General features: G+C 41.6%; 1 protein-coding gene and 1 long non-coding RNA gene across 3 annotated transcripts in view; one reads left to right on the top strand and one right to left on the bottom strand.

Annotated features, from left to right (window-relative positions):
* VIT (vitrin) overlaps positions 1–10,744 on the bottom strand; it is a 43,933-nt gene extending 33,189 nt beyond the window's left edge. Inside the window, exon 1 of one of the 2 annotated variants that reach the window (XM_072331906.1) lies at positions 10,492–10,744. The gene's annotated coding sequence lies outside the window, so the exon portion shown is untranslated. The remainder of the gene's footprint in view (positions 1–10,491) is intronic. The other variant, XM_072331907.1, reaches the window with a different exon arrangement.
* On the top strand, positions 4,777–15,444 carry LOC140250713 (uncharacterized). Its single transcript, XR_011903245.1, has 3 exons — positions 4,777–4,827; positions 13,015–13,173; positions 13,581–15,444. It is a non-coding gene; the product is annotated as an uncharacterized lncRNA (long non-coding RNA).
* Positions 15,445–16,236: the final 792 nt, after the last annotated feature.

Below are 16,236 nucleotides of genomic sequence, written 5' to 3'. Positions count from 1 at the left end.
GCTGAGATGCTAAGGTGCCTTTTGAATTTGTGTCTCATTAGTGAATGACAACAATGGATGATCTGGATGATAATTTGTAAGCCCGATTCACTGGCATCTTCCATTGCTTTTCTGTGACTCTCTTCATGAGTGATAATGCCAGCTATGCTTAGCAGATTTCCATTAATTATTTGCAGGCAGCAAGTGACCATTTATCATTAAATCTCCTTTGTCTGAGTACATTTCCTCATCTGTACCCTCTCAGCTGCCATAACATGCATTACTCCTATACCAGGAAAGCAGTGTATATGCATTATATTAACACTGCTGAAATCCCAGTCAAATCAAGCACAAATGCAGCAAGAAGCATCTCCTTCAGTTTTTTCAAGTATAAGTATTATCCCAACCCTTTGAATTCAGGTTTCTGTTTGAAAAAATGTTGACTCCTTTTTTTTCACCACCACAAATATTTGAAAAAGCTTGAATGCCTGGGAAAAGAGAGAATTAGCAAGCCATTCTTCCAGCATGTGAAGTAAGTCAGACTTTTACACTGACCTTTTATTATATCAGCTTGGCTTTTATAAAGCTCTCCAAGAGAGCTGCTACATGAAAGCAGCACCTGAAACAGACGGGTGGCTTTTTATTGCTATAAATTGTCATTGTATGGAAAACTATACATTTGATGATGGAATTAATGGTTTTAAGTCCTTGATTCTTGGTGTAAGACAATGCTGTCAGTCACATGTGCAAAAAGAAATTCTTTGCTGCTGTCACGTGCTTTGTCTCTGCAGGCGTAAGCAGTTTATTTCCTGTAATCTCCTGTGCTGCAGAAATTAATTTCTGTACTCTCTTTGTACCCAATAGTGTGTGTTATTGTTCTCCTTCTCAAGGGGCTGTAATACAGCAGCAACACTGCTGCTGCTAAAAAAAAATAGAAGTGGACTTTGTTTGAAGGATATTCAAACAAGTAGCTTGGAGTTAACGGGGCTATCTTTAATCACTGTGGGTTGAGTTAAATATGTGCTCCTTACAGGAAAATGAAGTGGGCTTGGTGTAGGTGTGCGTACACTGGTTCAGATAAACAACAGCTTATCATCATCTTATAGGGTAACAGATTTGGGATTTTTAAAAATTCTTTTATTATTATTATTATTTTTTAAATTATGTTTCACTCTTTCCTTGTTTCATGCTATCCCCTTAGCTCACCACTATAATAGCTGTGTGTTTTGGTGAAAATGAGATAAATGGGCTAATACCTACAATTTTGTTTCCCCTCCTCTCTTCTCAGAGGGAAATAACAAGATGGTCTACAGTGATCCTCCCCACTGTGGGTGATCAAACCCTCATAGCAGGGTGGTTTTTGCTGCTGTTCCTGCTTGGTGTTTAGGCCTTTTGCTTCAGAGATGGGAGCAAGGTCTTGGACACCACTCTGTTGCCTGAAGATGTGCTGTTATCCCCCATGTTGTTACATGGAGGTAAGTGTTGGCTCTGTTTTTCAAATAAATTCAGCTGACTGGCTTGTGGCTATGTCTCTGGGATTGTAAGAGCTGTGAAGGTGCCAAAGCAGCCTTGCTGCAGCTGTGTGGCTGGGACATTCACATAGGAAGTAGAACGCAGTGTCCTGGGACCTTCCCTCACCCAGATGCTCTGCTTCTGCTCTGCTCCCGGAAAAGCAAGCAGGCAAGCACCATGATAGGCTCCTTCTCACTTGCTGTCTTTTTATTCCCATATTTCTAGTATGGCTGGTTGTGCAGGGTACTGCTTTATAGCAGCAAATGGGAAATATCCCAATCTTTCATGCTCTGGAGCCTGACGCTCCAGAGAATTGGGTGAATTGGGTGACGCTCCAGAATGAATTGGGTGATGGAAAAGTGGGCTGAAAATCTCTGAGGTTGCAGAGTGCTCTGAATACAGTTCTACCAGATCCAGGGTCATCACAACTTGCCTCTTATTATAGATGCTTTGACTGACTACTGTATCATACTTTAAGTGGTGCCTGATCTGCATTATGAGGTCCCCATCTTAGAAGAGAACTAGTAAGGCCGCTGTTACCCAGTACCCACTGGGTTGCTGTAGTCAGATGTCCCAGTGCCATCTAAGTTGCACTCTGGACACACAAATTCTTTTTTTTTCTTTTTTTTTCTTTTTTCTTCTTTTTCTTTTTTTCCTTTCACAGCCACTTCAAGAAATGTTTATGTGCAGATTTTCAAGAAGAATTTAGTGTGAAATAGCCCCAGTCAGGCAGGTATAATGAAAAGATGCTATACCCAGCAATTTACAGCTAAATAAAAACACCCAAGCAGCCCTGTGCTACTCATTTTATATTCATGCACAGATCTGAAATTAAACCAGGGTTGAGGTAACAGCGATGGATGCTTTCTCTGCTTTCCACAGAGCTCTTTCAGGAGAAGGTAATTTATTTAAAACTATAGTGTGATTTAACTTGCCAGACCTTTCTCAGTGCCTAAATAAAACCGTAGTGATTATACTTTCTCATCTGTCTCATAGAGGTAACCACCAATTACACTGGTCTGGCCTGTCCCTCCCAGCACAGGAAGAAATACACTTAGGATATATTACCCACTCACAGAGAAAGCATAACTTAGAATATCCAGACAACTATTTCTATGATGATCATTACACTGTGCTTCCCTGCTTTCTGCTAAATCATCATATGTTACTTTTTTTTTCATTTGGATGCACAGCTTTCCTGGTTCATTGGAAACTGCTGTTACATGCAACCTGTGAATCTCTGTCCAGACAAGTACCTTTGTCTGTCTGTCTCTCACCAGCTCTTCTGTCTCATGTATGTGCACCCATTTCTCCTAGACTTGAGCCCTCCTCCCTCTGTGCACTGGAACTTGCTCACTGTTGGAGGCAACCTCCTTCCCTTTTGTAATATAATGACTTCTGCTTAACACCAGCCAGGGCCCAGGCAGATTCCTTGCACTGCTGTGTTCTGAAGAAACTGAGAGCAAAGGGGTGATGGAAGGGGAATGGAAAAATCTGCAATCCAGTAGGACCTGGAGGCTGTGCTAGGTACAAAGTGAAAGATTCATGGCTACATTTCCTTTGCCCTTGTAAAACACAGTTTTCTATTAGCAAAATGCTTGGTTCTAAAAAGTCAAAGGGACATTTTAAAGGGCAGTACATGGTTTCTCAGGTTGGATACACATGCACAATTAAAAAAACCACTGAATAACTGAGCTGTTGTGCTGCCTGCAAAGTAAGAATTATTGCAGTGTGTCAGAATTCCCCTGAAGGTACATATTTGGCCTAAAAGTGAAGAATTTGTGAGAAAGGAGCTGAGGAAACTGTGCATCACTCTGGGGATGGCTTTTGAAATTTTTGTGGCATGTTCTGACAAAACTTATCATCTTTTTATGAGGTAAAAACTTAGAAGCAGAAATATAGAGAAACATTAGTATGTTTATGCTCTGCTTATTAAAGGTACATGCATCCCTTTGCTACAAAGGTGAGTTATATGTCTATGTTGAAAGCAAAATTGATCCTTAAGCATGCTGATGAATTTATATGCCATCTTACAGGAAAAATAGAATGGAAGCTGTATTGGTTCAGTCAGTAAAACTATCACTGCCTCATGCCAAAGCCATGGACTACTTGGATAACGATTCACAAAACATATGCAACTAAAAAAACTACCTGGAGCTATTCTGGCATGTAGCACTGGTTTTAAAAAAAGCAGTAAGTTGTTGAACTGAATTGATTGATGGTGACTTGATTAAGGAAATCAAAATATCTTCAGGAAATTGGGAAGCGTCAGGATAGCTGCAAAAAGCATTTTGGAAATCTAACCTGCTTCTGTGATGGTAACCGCCCCAGGCCATGCCCTGCAGGCACAGATCATCTCTCCTGAGCGCCCTTCTATAGGCATGGGATATAAAGGGGCCACTGGCGTGCTCAGAGGAGATGCATGAACTGTTGAGAAAGCCAGATGCAGAAGGATTGTTGGTGGATCTCCTGCAGACTCAAGTCTGTCAGATCTGGGCCATAAGCTCCAAAAGCAGCTCCACAGGTCACTTGCTAGCTTGTGCTTTCTTACTCTCCTCACAGGGGATGGCAAAAGTTAGTCTTTAGTCATTGAGCTGAGCGTATATACTTCTGTGGACAAGTTGCATGTATTTCGCCTGCTTTACAGAGAGATCTTAAGGCTTGAATGTCTGACCCCTCTCCTCCTCAAGGATTGGAGTTCTGCTTCTCAAGGGCTTACAGTGCAAGGCTGCAGTGCCAGTAGAGCCTTACTCCTTGCACAGCAGCAGGCTGACCTTCTCAGCAAGTGGTCATTGCCACTTTGGTTTTCTTTCAGGCAGTCTCAGTTGTATTCATCTCTCTGGTGTCAGGCCCACCCGTAGTCCAGCAGGCATGTTCAGTCTGAGGACTATCACTAGACATGGACAGGGAGCCAATGGAAAACTATACTCCTGTGAATATTGTTTCCAATTTTAATGGCTAAAGAAGACATCTTGAGACTCCAGGCTGTTTTGGGGATAAAAGTGGGCTACAGGTTTGCACGAGCGCTAGAATTATAAGTGAGGATGTTATGGGTAGTGCTGGATCTCTATAAAGGTGCTGCAGGTCCAAGAATTGACATCTATATGGCAACTGTTGAGTCACAGCCTGAACTACTGATTGAGATACTGGGGAAAGGACCCGGTCAGCCCTGGGAGCACAGGTGAAGTCAGTTTAGCTGTGTGACCAGAAGGGGTGGAGCCTGGCTGCACCTCTCTTAGACCCCATTTAAGGGCTGACTGCTACTGCAGTAGGATCTTTGGTTGTAGATCTCTCCCTTGTGGAGCTTTCCCTGTGAGCCTAGATCTTCAGAGACGGGTGAGTCCTTTTTCTTTGTAACACCTTTCTACTGTGCTAGTCCCATTGTCATTACACCTCCTGTATCACCATTCTGCTACATTGATCTTTCTGACTGTTACAACTACACACAGGTAAAGCTGTGCAGCCTCATGGTATGCATATTGGAAGACTGTGGCAGATGGTGGGCATGGGCTCTTTAGCATACTGGTCATACAGGCAGCGTTATGTGGTTTTGCTTCTAAAACTGTATCCCCTGGGGTATGAGTGGTCTGAGGCACTTGAAGAGCTAAAGAAGGTGGTGGCAGGGAGCAGTGCCTTCAGAGTCTCTCATGAATACTGTAACAGTGGAGGTGCAGCCAAAATTGTTAAGTACTTCTCAGGACCAGGCTGATATTGACTTACCAGTTTTGCCAAATGTAAGTTTTAAAGCCTGCAGTTTCACCACAGAGATGAATCATGGGATTCTGCTTCTGAGAATCCAAGATCAAGTAGGAAAACTGCACAAACTAGGAACAATCTGACAATCACACATCAGGAGGTTGTAGTTTATGATCAAAGCTCTGTTTGAAAACCAAAACAATGCCTGTAAATCTCAATATTACTTAATGGATTTTCATGCTTAGGAAGTTTGTTCTGATCTTTGGCTTGGAGAACTTTCTGTATGAGTTTTTATTTCTAGTTATTGCTTAACTTACATATTGCTTTTGATGCACAAGTGTCACCAATGAGAATAGAAGATGTGGACTATGGAAGCCTGAGATTCTATAACCAAAATTACCTTATTTTGAGAGGCAGTTTGGTAGACAGAATGTCACCAAAGCAGGCTGAAAGAAAATCTGTCTGACCTGGGCATACTTAAAGAAAATAGCAGGTGTCTACATTTGTTCCTGGTAGATTCATGGGTACATGTTTGATACCTATATTAGGCCTTGCAAATGGTTCTTGCAGCATCAAATATTCCAAATTATTCCAGTGCAATTACTCTAAACTTTATAACCATTTCCCTCTCTCATTTGGATGCTCCTCTCCTTCTCCCTCTCTATTCTCCTCTCCAAGCAGCCTCTCTTCCTACTCTTCACATCCAAATACTTCTTCCACCAAGCCCAAGAGAACAAAATGCTTGTGTGCTGCAGATGCATTGTCAAGGTGGTGAGCAAGATGGGATTTCATCATCCTCAGCTGGCAATGCCTACTGCTACCAGAGTCACAGAGGAGTACCTTTGCATCACTCACATTCTCTAGAGGTGGCTAAGGCGAGGGCATACAGCACTGCCGCCAGCTTTCCTCTGTGTCTCATTCTTGTTCTAGGAGCTCCAGAGTAAGCTATGTGTTTGGTGCAAATAGAAAGAATGGAGCTTTCTGAACCCTTAAGGGAGCCTGGCAGAGAGATCGAGAAGTACAGATGTGGTCACATTCAAACTTTCCTGTAAACAAGTGATCTTGGAGAGGTAAAAATTTCCACAGTTTTATGTATAGGCCTGGAGGCACTAAAAGTCCCCTGTCCATCCTTTAATGTCCCCACCAGGATTGCAGGAAGCTACACAACGATCATTCAGAATTTTTCCAGAAGATTTGGCACATGTCAAGCTGTCATTTGGCAATTGAGTTTTTCATAGGGAACCAGCTGCCAACTGAGAAACTCTTGGCTGCTGTGTTACATGCGTTACATTTACAAACCTATTTTATAAGGTGGCAAGCCAAAATATGGTTTGCAAATATTGTTGGCATCTTTAGAACTTTTTCTAGTATCTGTAGGATGTCCTGTAGAATGAGATACATTCTGGATGTATGGGTGAACTTTTAACACATCTTCAGCTCTGGAGATAAAGCAGAGGTAGGATCAGCTTAACAGATATCAGAAAGCCAGGTGAGTCACGACAGTAAGATTTGGCAGGTTAAGAACTGTTTAAACAATTTGAATGAAGTAAAAGTGTTTATGAATGCTCTTCTGCATCCAGAGGTGTTTCCAGTTTGGGGGATGAGCTATAGATGTGGGTACAAATTGTCTTCAAAAGCAAAGTGGCAATGCAGACAGTATTATAATTTTAACTGAAATGCAGCTGCAATTTAAAATGCAGGTTCTGATTCACTGGGAAATATTAATTCTGCCCAACACTTTCTGGCTTTTCCCAGGGCTCATCTGCTGAAAGAAATAGTGTAGTCATGTCCCTCTGCGAGGGAAAACGAGGGTGCTAGCTCAGAGGAAGGTAGCAAGAAGTTGAGGGTGAGAGAGTTATGGAGAGAGGGAATGGTGGCTTTGCTGTTCTGCTGGCAAGGCACGCTGCAGAGGATGTGGGAGCAGCCCTAAAACACCGCAAACACTGCAGCTGCTCCAGGGCACAGAACTTGGAGCTAAATGTTTGCAGAGACCTGAGCCAGCACTCAGGTAGCTGAACCACGAGTGCTATGCTGTCCTGACTACCCACTTCTGATTCATCCCACTGTCTGCAAGAGTCAGACATATCCATGTGGGCTGCAGTCACTGCTGGCTAGTATAGCTATCCCCGTAGATGCCTTAGGAGCCTACGCCACATCTGAAGTCACCCCAACACATCTGTGGACCACAGTACTAGAGAAAATCTCATCTGTCATACACAGTCTTGTGTTAGCTGCAACAAGCCCCTTCACTCCTCGCTTTTTGTTGCAGTTTGCTCTGCAGGGCATTTCAGGGAGTCAGTTTCACTGCTCCCTCCCTGTAGCACTTGCAGCCACACGTGTAGTCTCTGTGGGCTGGGAGCTAAAAAAGTTCACCCGCATGATGCAGGCAGTCATGAGCCAGACAGTTTTTAATTTACTGAGGTAGATACAGCCTAAACAGCTACAGCTTTTCTGGTCACTTCTGCACCGCTTGTGCTGCTTCTGTAGCATTCACGGAAGTTTTCCAAGTGTGAAGTGTGTAATAAAAAAACGAGCTAGGATGCAAAAGAATGACATCTGCTCCGAGACTGTTGGAGAGGCTCTTTTACAGGCAAATGAACCACCAATTTGTAGTAAGACATTGTTTTCTAAACATAGAATAAAAACTGTTATCTTGCTTGGCTGGTCATTAGAAGAGAGATAATTATAGTCTCAGTGTGACAATCGGCTCCAAACAGTGGTTGCATTGTCCCGCTCCCCGGCTGAATCCCAGCACAAGCAACCAAGGCCAGCAGCTCTGGGAACAACAGGGCTCCTTGTGCATGAGCGAGTTCAAAAAAGTGACTGAAGTGCTTAAGTAGGTGTTAAGCACCTATCTCTCCCTATCTTTCCCTGTGACTCTTGGCCTGAAAAACTGCTCAAGGTGGGCAAGGTGGAAAAAAAAAACAGCCTCCAACTTTAGTTCTGCCTTTGTTTCTGTTTTGTTTTGTACTTCTGCTTGCTAATGCAAAACAATGAGCCCTGTGTGATGGACAGGCTTTCAGAACGAAGGGCATGCTTAATGTTCAGTGGTGTTCAGTTTCTGAATTCTTGAATGGTGGACCCAGAGCTTCAAGAGGCCACAGTGTCTCCCTGGGCTTTCAGGAGACTCTGGGCAACTTGTTCAGAAAGCAACCTACTGCAATGGGACAACCTGTGCCCCACTGATCTGGCACCTGCCCATCCATCTGTACAGACATTTATTGACTGTATGCTAGAGCCTTTTCTCTGCATTTAGCCACAAGGCACTGGGGCAGGAGTACAACCATAGATGTTGTGTTAGCATGTTGAGCTACTAGGCACTATTTTCTTTCTAGAGCTGTATTTGAAGCTCTGAGGTGAAAAGGAAATAGATAAAAATTTTCCAGATAGGCAAGTTACAATTAAGTCTTTGATGCCACAGTTACATAAACTTCAGGTTTTTTGTTTGTTTGTTTGTTTAATAGAGTTTTCTAAAATCAATGGCCAGAAATAATAATTCCTGAAGTAATTAGTTTTTTCCATCTTCTGTGCTCGTGCTGTCTCAAGCAGACCTCCTGTAGAAGTACTCATTTTAATCAAGTTTGACCCCAGGGAGCATAGGAATTAATTTCCTACTACTTTTGTGAAAGTAAGTAGCTGGGTGAATACCTTATTAATACTCCCACTAAGGGAGAGGCTTCACTAGGATCCCATTATTAGGCATTAGAGAACCAACATATAGCCCCTTTCTTGGATCCTAGGTATGAGGAAACCTGGTTTCCTTGGCATTGTTGCTTATAAAACCACTTGGTTCAACAAGCAGTAGTAAGTCTTGTGCATGAACACTGCCAGGGAACAAAGTGTTGAACAGAAAATAGTGAGCATATTAAGAACTTCCTGCCTCAGGCACGAGCACAATGCAGTACTCAATTCTATAGGTAAGAGAGTTTCTCTTTTAGATATTTATTAAATATTTTGTTTACCTTGAATAACAGAAACATAGGAAGGTTTGTTTGTTTTTTGTCAGCCCAGCAACTTAAAGTAATAGAAAAATATGGAAGCAAAGTAAGTTGGTCTGTAAGAAGATACTGATTCAGTATTCAGAAAGTAATGTGCATGTGCAATGCAGTTACTTTTCCTTGAGCTCTGTTTGTGTTTCCTAAAGAGACTGGCCTTCAGGTCATCACTTCAGCTCAAGTGATGATCTGAGTAAAGACTGAAGGACATGGTACTACAAATACAGAAAATGATATCCAGTCTTTGACCATAGTAAAACACAAGGTGTTTTTAACTTTATCATGCATACAGCAGAACACATTACTAGCATACATGCCTCCATTGCAGTTCTCAGTCAAATAGATATTGTAAGCCATCTAAACTGAACTAAACTTTTCTTTGCGTATTCTTTCTTGGTTTTGGTCTTCTGTTTAAATTTTGGAGATGCATGCTAAGAGGGATCTACCTCTTCAACCTGTAGCTCCTGTTTTGCCCAGGGTATAGCATAGTTCACATAAACTCTAGGAACAAAATATTGAGTAGGCTTGAAAGTTTGCTTGGGGCATTTGGTTCATGTTTGTACTAGTCTGACAGAAATCACATTTTGAAGAGACTTATCAGGACTCTAATCTCTCTGTAGAGAGCTGAATGGCTATGGCAGGCTTGACAGTGCTATTCATTTTTGGAAGCAAAGTAAGCACTCAACACAAAAGGATACGTAAAGTCTAGGCTACTGTACTGCTTATACGTCTGAATCTATCCAACTAGCAAGTGAGTTCACACAGTATAAGTACACATCACTAGAATAACATAATTTTCCACTTGGTGTCTTGGAGATCAGTGTCTTCAGAGACCTGTAGATCTAATTAATGCAACACATACCTTCCCATTGACCAAAGAGATGAAAAAAAAGTCTTGAAAGCAAAATCACTTTAAACATTAGGAACAGGTCACATTGCCTATTGCATGCTATTTGAACAACAGCCATATATGTGCCTATTGGTGTGTGACTAATATATACTATGCTTTATGAAGCAGTTAAGCCCTTGCTATTCAGGCAGTGAGTATATGTGTTCACTTTAACAGCAGGGGTTTAATGCTTTTATGAATGCTTAATGAAATAAAAATACAGTACAGTTTCATTTTACATCTATGTCTTCATCTTCCTGGGTCTTTTATCCTATGCACACAGCTGGAAGGTTAAACAAAAAATTATGTCCCTACAGTTTCTTAGCAGTGAAAATATTTAACTATCATCAGCACACACAAAAACCCAATTCCCTCTGACCCCAGAAAACGAATATAGCAGAGAAATGACATCAGAATTACCTTGCTTGAGGTGTGCAACTTTTTATTCCTTTTCTCCACACAGTATGAAAGTGCTTTTTTTTCCCAGTTTTTCTGTACCACAAACTCCAGCCAACATTATTCTAAAGAATCAGAAGCAGGCGGCGAAGGGAGGCCTGGACACCTTTTCTCTTTCAAAGAGGAGCTAATCAAACATTCCCATCGAGCTCCCAGCTCTGTGAAAGGCACGTTGCCCTCCCTCCCTCCTCCCTCTGCTCCTCTCTCCCTCTGTCTCTCCCTCCCGCATACACAGACCTACAGAGCTCCTTACAGTGATTTAGCAGCTGAATTAGGCGGTCCTGTTTTAAATATATGTTCCCTCCCACATGTTTTTGGTAGGGATTTCTATGCTCCTTTTGCAGCAGCCTGTCAGATGCGTCAGGTTTTTCTCTTTTGGAAAGAGAAGCTTTATTTGTCTGATATTCTGGTTCAACTTTTTTCATTTCCCAATGCAGTTCAGCACCGTATTAAGAAGACTATATCTAGCAGCCTGGAATAAATTCAACAGCTCTAGAGATCATAAGTACCAGATTGCTTAGGTGAGAGTCAGATTTAAAGAGATAAATACCTTCTGAAAAGACAGACTGATGCCTTTACTCTTATTTACAGCATCTTATTCTGTAAACAGCCACCCTGGAGTTGGAGGATTAGTAACAGTAAATCCGTGAGTCTGACTGCAGTGAAGCAGAAGTATGAAATAAGCATTAGCATGGACTCCTTTCTGATCAGTTTGGGTGCAGAAGTTTAACAAAAGGTTCTCAGAGGCTTCTAAACCAGCACTCATTTAGTGCGATGGTACACAAAATGGCTATTTTTTTTTAAGTATCTGTATATGGAGCTCCTAAATTTGTCAGGTAACTTTAAGAGGAAAGTTTTATTGAGACTTTTAAGCTCACAGCATTCTCAATGTTACCACAGAAGGGGGTATCGTACCCTAGGATGCTGGAATGCAAAGTGTAATTTGCAATTCCAGCTAAGTATTCAGAAGTTTGTAGGTAACCCATATGAGTGAACATAAACAGTTTTATCTAAGATCATAATTAGTGAAAATTCGCATACAAAAATCTAGAATAAGTACAGAAGATGAAGCTCAAAAGACGCATTGAAGAGATATGTAGTTCTTGGCTACTTCTGATGTAGCGGTCCTGTAAATACATTTGGCTTCAGTGAAAGCAATTATTTGTTTGTGATTCTCCTGTCCAGTACTTACAGAAACTGTAAGATAGCTCAGCATACCAATAAACAGTACAGCAACAGAGGTTTATCTAGAAGTTCCAACTGTTTTACTAACTTATAGTTATTCGTAATCATTTGATTCTCTCAGTTATGCTCTTAAAACAGAAATCTAGCTTGCCACGGTAATTCCTCATGAGGCGGAAAAAAGTGTGCTGACAAAATCTTGTCCTGATAGGAAATCTACTAGCAGACCTACCCAGCAAATCTACTAAAACAAAACAAAAAAAAAAAAAACAACCAAAACAAAGCCCAGCAAAGTCTTGCTATTTCAAGTTAAGACTTTCAGAATATCATCATCAGCTTTTTCATAATGAGTTGTGAGGTTCATTTATTCAAATAATGCTAGGCAACACGATTGAGACTTTAGGAATTTTAGAGGTCCTGAAAGCCAGATATCCAAATACTGGAGTTTTACAGTTAAGCAGCTGTGCTATTTTCCAACACTTCTGGATGAAGTGATAATCTCTTACCTACAGATGTTGCTAGAAATACTCTCAAGTGTTTGTATACATACCTTCACTGGTATTTAGCCACTTATTTTCCACTTAAGAAGACTATTTTCAGAAATCCATAAGCATGTATAGCCTATGTAGCTCCACAGTAGGAGGTCAGTAGTTATGTAAGAAGATTCTTGAGGTCAAATCAATTAAATTCTAAACTGACGTTGAGAAAGAGCTGTACGTCAAAGAATGAGAACCAAAGAAATATGATGATGAGAGTGCTGATGAGCAAGGACCTGGCAAACCAAGACCTAGCCAGGAAGAAAAAGGTTCAGGTTGTGCTGGCAGATCACAGAAATAGTCAAACTGGTACCGTACTATGGAAGAATGAGAAGAAGTGGATGAGTGGGATGTACATGCAAAAAGTTCTCCTGAGGTTCTCATTCTGGTATTTGTGTTAACTTGTTCAGGGCTGTGGACATAGGCAAGCTGAATAGGGTCCATAAGGTGTTGGTGCAATTGTCACACAATTGCACATATGCAATTAGGGGGTTGTAGTCTGTACTTCACCCACCTGAGCTATGCTCAAGGCTTGGGCTCAAGGGTGCTGCTGTTGGGCTGGCACGTTTTTATGTTACCATGAGAGCTAACTATGCATCCTGGAAATGAGCATTTTGGGAACTGTGGAGCAGAAAGACTGAGTGGGCAGAAAAAGTAAAAGTTCCTAAGTTTGTCACTATTCACCCTCTCATTGTCATGTGTAATGGAGAGCTGAAGAGTATCAAAACAAAATGCTGCAGTGGCCATTGGCTGTCTCTCTTTATCACAGTGTTTCCCAGCACTGCTGTCTGTGCTCTTTCCTGTCAGAACTCACTCCCAGCCACCCAAGAGCTGGCGGCACAAAGTGAGGGAGCAAGAGGTGAACCCTGCTGTGTGGTCCCACTTTGGTGCAGGGATTTGCACAGGAAAAGATCTACTCATGAAAGAGGTGAGTGTGCAGTCAGAAAGCCACTAGTTTGAAGACAATAGCTATTGAGCACTATTGTCTAAGGGGTGGGAAAACAGATTGGTGTCTGTGTACTCATGCCTCCCACCATCAGTTCTAATCAGAGGACTTCATTTGAGTTTTCTGTTAACTGGTTGTACTGTTTGCGGTGGTAGCTATGAAGTTTTGCCTACATTGTGGGTTTTTTTTTGTTTGTTCAATTAAGGATTTTAGGTGCTGTAATCTTTCTACTGCGTGACATATAAAGATATACAGAAATACATACATGCGTATATACCTAATAAGTAAGGTTGAGGCATATCACAGCCTCACTCCCTCACAGCAGTAGCTCAGCTATTCAATTCAGTGAAACATTTTACCAAAATCACTGCTTTATTCTTTTCAAGCAGGCAGCACTGATACATGGGGTGGCTTTGTTTCCACTGTAATACGAAGCTTGAAAGCAAAGGATGGAAGATCTCTGACCCATCCTCTCAAAGCCTTAATGAAGCAGAGAGCCTAAATACTTCAGTTTCAAAAAGAGTTTGAGAATATTCTTCATTTTTGAGGAAAATTTAGTGACCATGCTGAGTTATGATCTACTCAGAGATTATCAACACGCTGGAAGATCCAGAGAAAACTCACAGAGATGTTATGATATATGCAGACAATGCTGGCGTGGAAGAAGTCAGCCAAGGCTCTAGAGTGAGGTATGTTTCAGAAGAGCTGGAAGACCAGACACTTTCTGATGGATCTGTCACTCACCCTTAGTAAGTCTTCATTTTGACATCATCCGTCAGGTGGAAGCTTTAAAGTATACAATTTCTGTTTAAAAACAACATTGCTGGAATAACCGAACAATCTAACTTCCCAGAAAGGAAGTTCACTTTGCCTAATGAAAACCTCATTACAAGTCTAACTAATTACAACGTTTTTTCCTGAAGCTTTTGTTTATAATATAGTTCGAGGATTTACATATTTCAGCTGACACAGAAATGCATGGTGCCTCATGTCTCTCTCTTTCTGCTGAGATGTACTGGTAAATGAAAGAGGGAAAATCTCACCTACTTGGAAGCGGTAAACAAATTCATCTCTTCCGGATCTGATTCTCAGCAAGCAGTATGTCTGTGGATTGCGGCAGGTGGTGATGTTTTGTATATCACACCCTGTTTTTTCCTCTCTATTGCACTGCATGGGATTTTCTCTCTGTCCAGCAAGCACTGTGCTGGGATCTGAGCATGCCTGGGGGCACCTCCCAAAAACAAAGACCCCCATTTCCGTCTCCCCTCATACTGCAAGGCTCTTGGCTTAGCATGGATGGTTTGTTATAGAAAACCTTTTAAAAGGTCACTCTACAGCCCTGGACGTACCTAAACTCAGGTGGGTAATTTTTAGGGGGAAGGCCAGGAGTCCTCCATGCCTCTATCCCACCTGCAGGCCCAGGGCACATGCTGCTCTTCTGGCACGGGGCTGTGACCACCTTCTAAAACTATCTCCCACAAGTCTTTTTCACCAAATACTACTGCAGGAGCCACAGAGCAAACTGTTCTCCCAGTTACAGCCCCACTAGTTATTCCGCATAGCCTGGCAGCCCTGCTGGCATGGCAGCACGTGACAGAGCTGAGTTCCCAAAAAGCAACAAGAGATTCAACTTCTGTAGCATTGCTGTGTTCCAGATACTCTATGAAATAAAATATTAACTTCTGCACTCCTGCACGTAAGGTAGATGTTCTTAAAGACCATTTCTACATTAATAAAATAAGGCACAAGTATGTAGTAGAAAGTGAAAAGTATAGTTGGGGTAGGAGGGCTACTAGGGGGTTAACATTGTTTGGTTTTAGCTGCTTAAAGCACTTACATCTAAATTGACCTCAGGTAAATAAAATAACCAGTGTCCTGGAAGGCATATATAAAATACACTGATGTGTTTGTCTTGTGCTTGAGAAAGGTACGAAGGCTGAATTATGTATACGGGAGTTGCTGCCAGCATCAGAAACTCTAAATAATTAGAGCAACTGAGTAGCTGAGCATCTGTTTTTTATTTTTATGAATGGAAAGACATCATGGAACAAATGAATGAATAATGTTGGCTTGCCTGGTTTAAATGGATGGCTACCAAACTCATACGGTGTAAATTTGCCTCAGTGGGTATTTCTCAGTGAAGATGGCAATGGTCATCTTTCCTGAGACTATAAAGAAACTGGGTTCTATCAGTAAGCCCCAGGCTCCAAGTTCATTTGCACAATCCACAATGAAGTTGGAGACAGGAGATGCCTAAATCAGCCTTTTCAGTTGTGACAGAAGTTATAATAATATGAGAACTGCCAAGTCCCCACTCTGGGTCCCCTACAGCATGCAGTGTGAAAATCTGCCTGGGAATCCACTGTTCTGATGGGACAAGCTCAGAAACTGAGATTCACAGCAGTAAATGCAAAACAGATTCTAATATGATACTGATGAATGACTTGAGCATCTCTTGAGTGGTGAAGCACTGGCACCAGTTGCCCAGAGGAAATGTGAACTTCCCATCTGCGGAGGTGTTCAAGTCCAAGTTGGATATGGCTTTGGGCAGCCTGGAGTAGTGGAAGGTGTCTGTGTCCCTGGCAGAGTGCTGGATCCATACAGTCTTGAAGGTATCTTCCAATCCAAATCATTCTGTGATTTGAGGACTGTTAACCATTTTTGGAAATTTTTGATCTCATCCACCTCTACAATAAGCAAAATAATCAAAAGACAAAAAACTAACTCAGGCCTGGACAGAAAATATGATGAGATATTTGAGCAACTCAGAAATTAGTATTATCTTTAAAGAATGTTTGTATGCTTTGAGAGAGATCTAATATGTAGTGCACTAGCTATTGGCAAGTAGAAAATAATGGGACCAGGATGTCAGCTGGGTTTTCTTGTAGATCTTAGGCTGTAGCAGAAAAAAAACCAATGCAATATTGTTTTCCTTTAATTATCTCAAGATCTTTCTCTGGAAGAGTAAAAGGAAAACAGACAGAAGATCCACTTATAATTGGGATGTAATAGGGAGTCATCAGTGCATCAAGAAATCTTCGTTAT

Source organism: Excalfactoria chinensis, chromosome 3, assembly GCF_039878825.1.
Source record: "Excalfactoria chinensis isolate bCotChi1 chromosome 3, bCotChi1.hap2, whole genome shotgun sequence".
NCBI lineage: Eukaryota > Metazoa > Chordata > Aves > Galliformes > Phasianidae > Excalfactoria > Excalfactoria chinensis.
The sequence above is the reverse complement of the archived record's forward strand: the minus strand, read 5'-3'. Positions and strand labels throughout refer to the sequence as shown.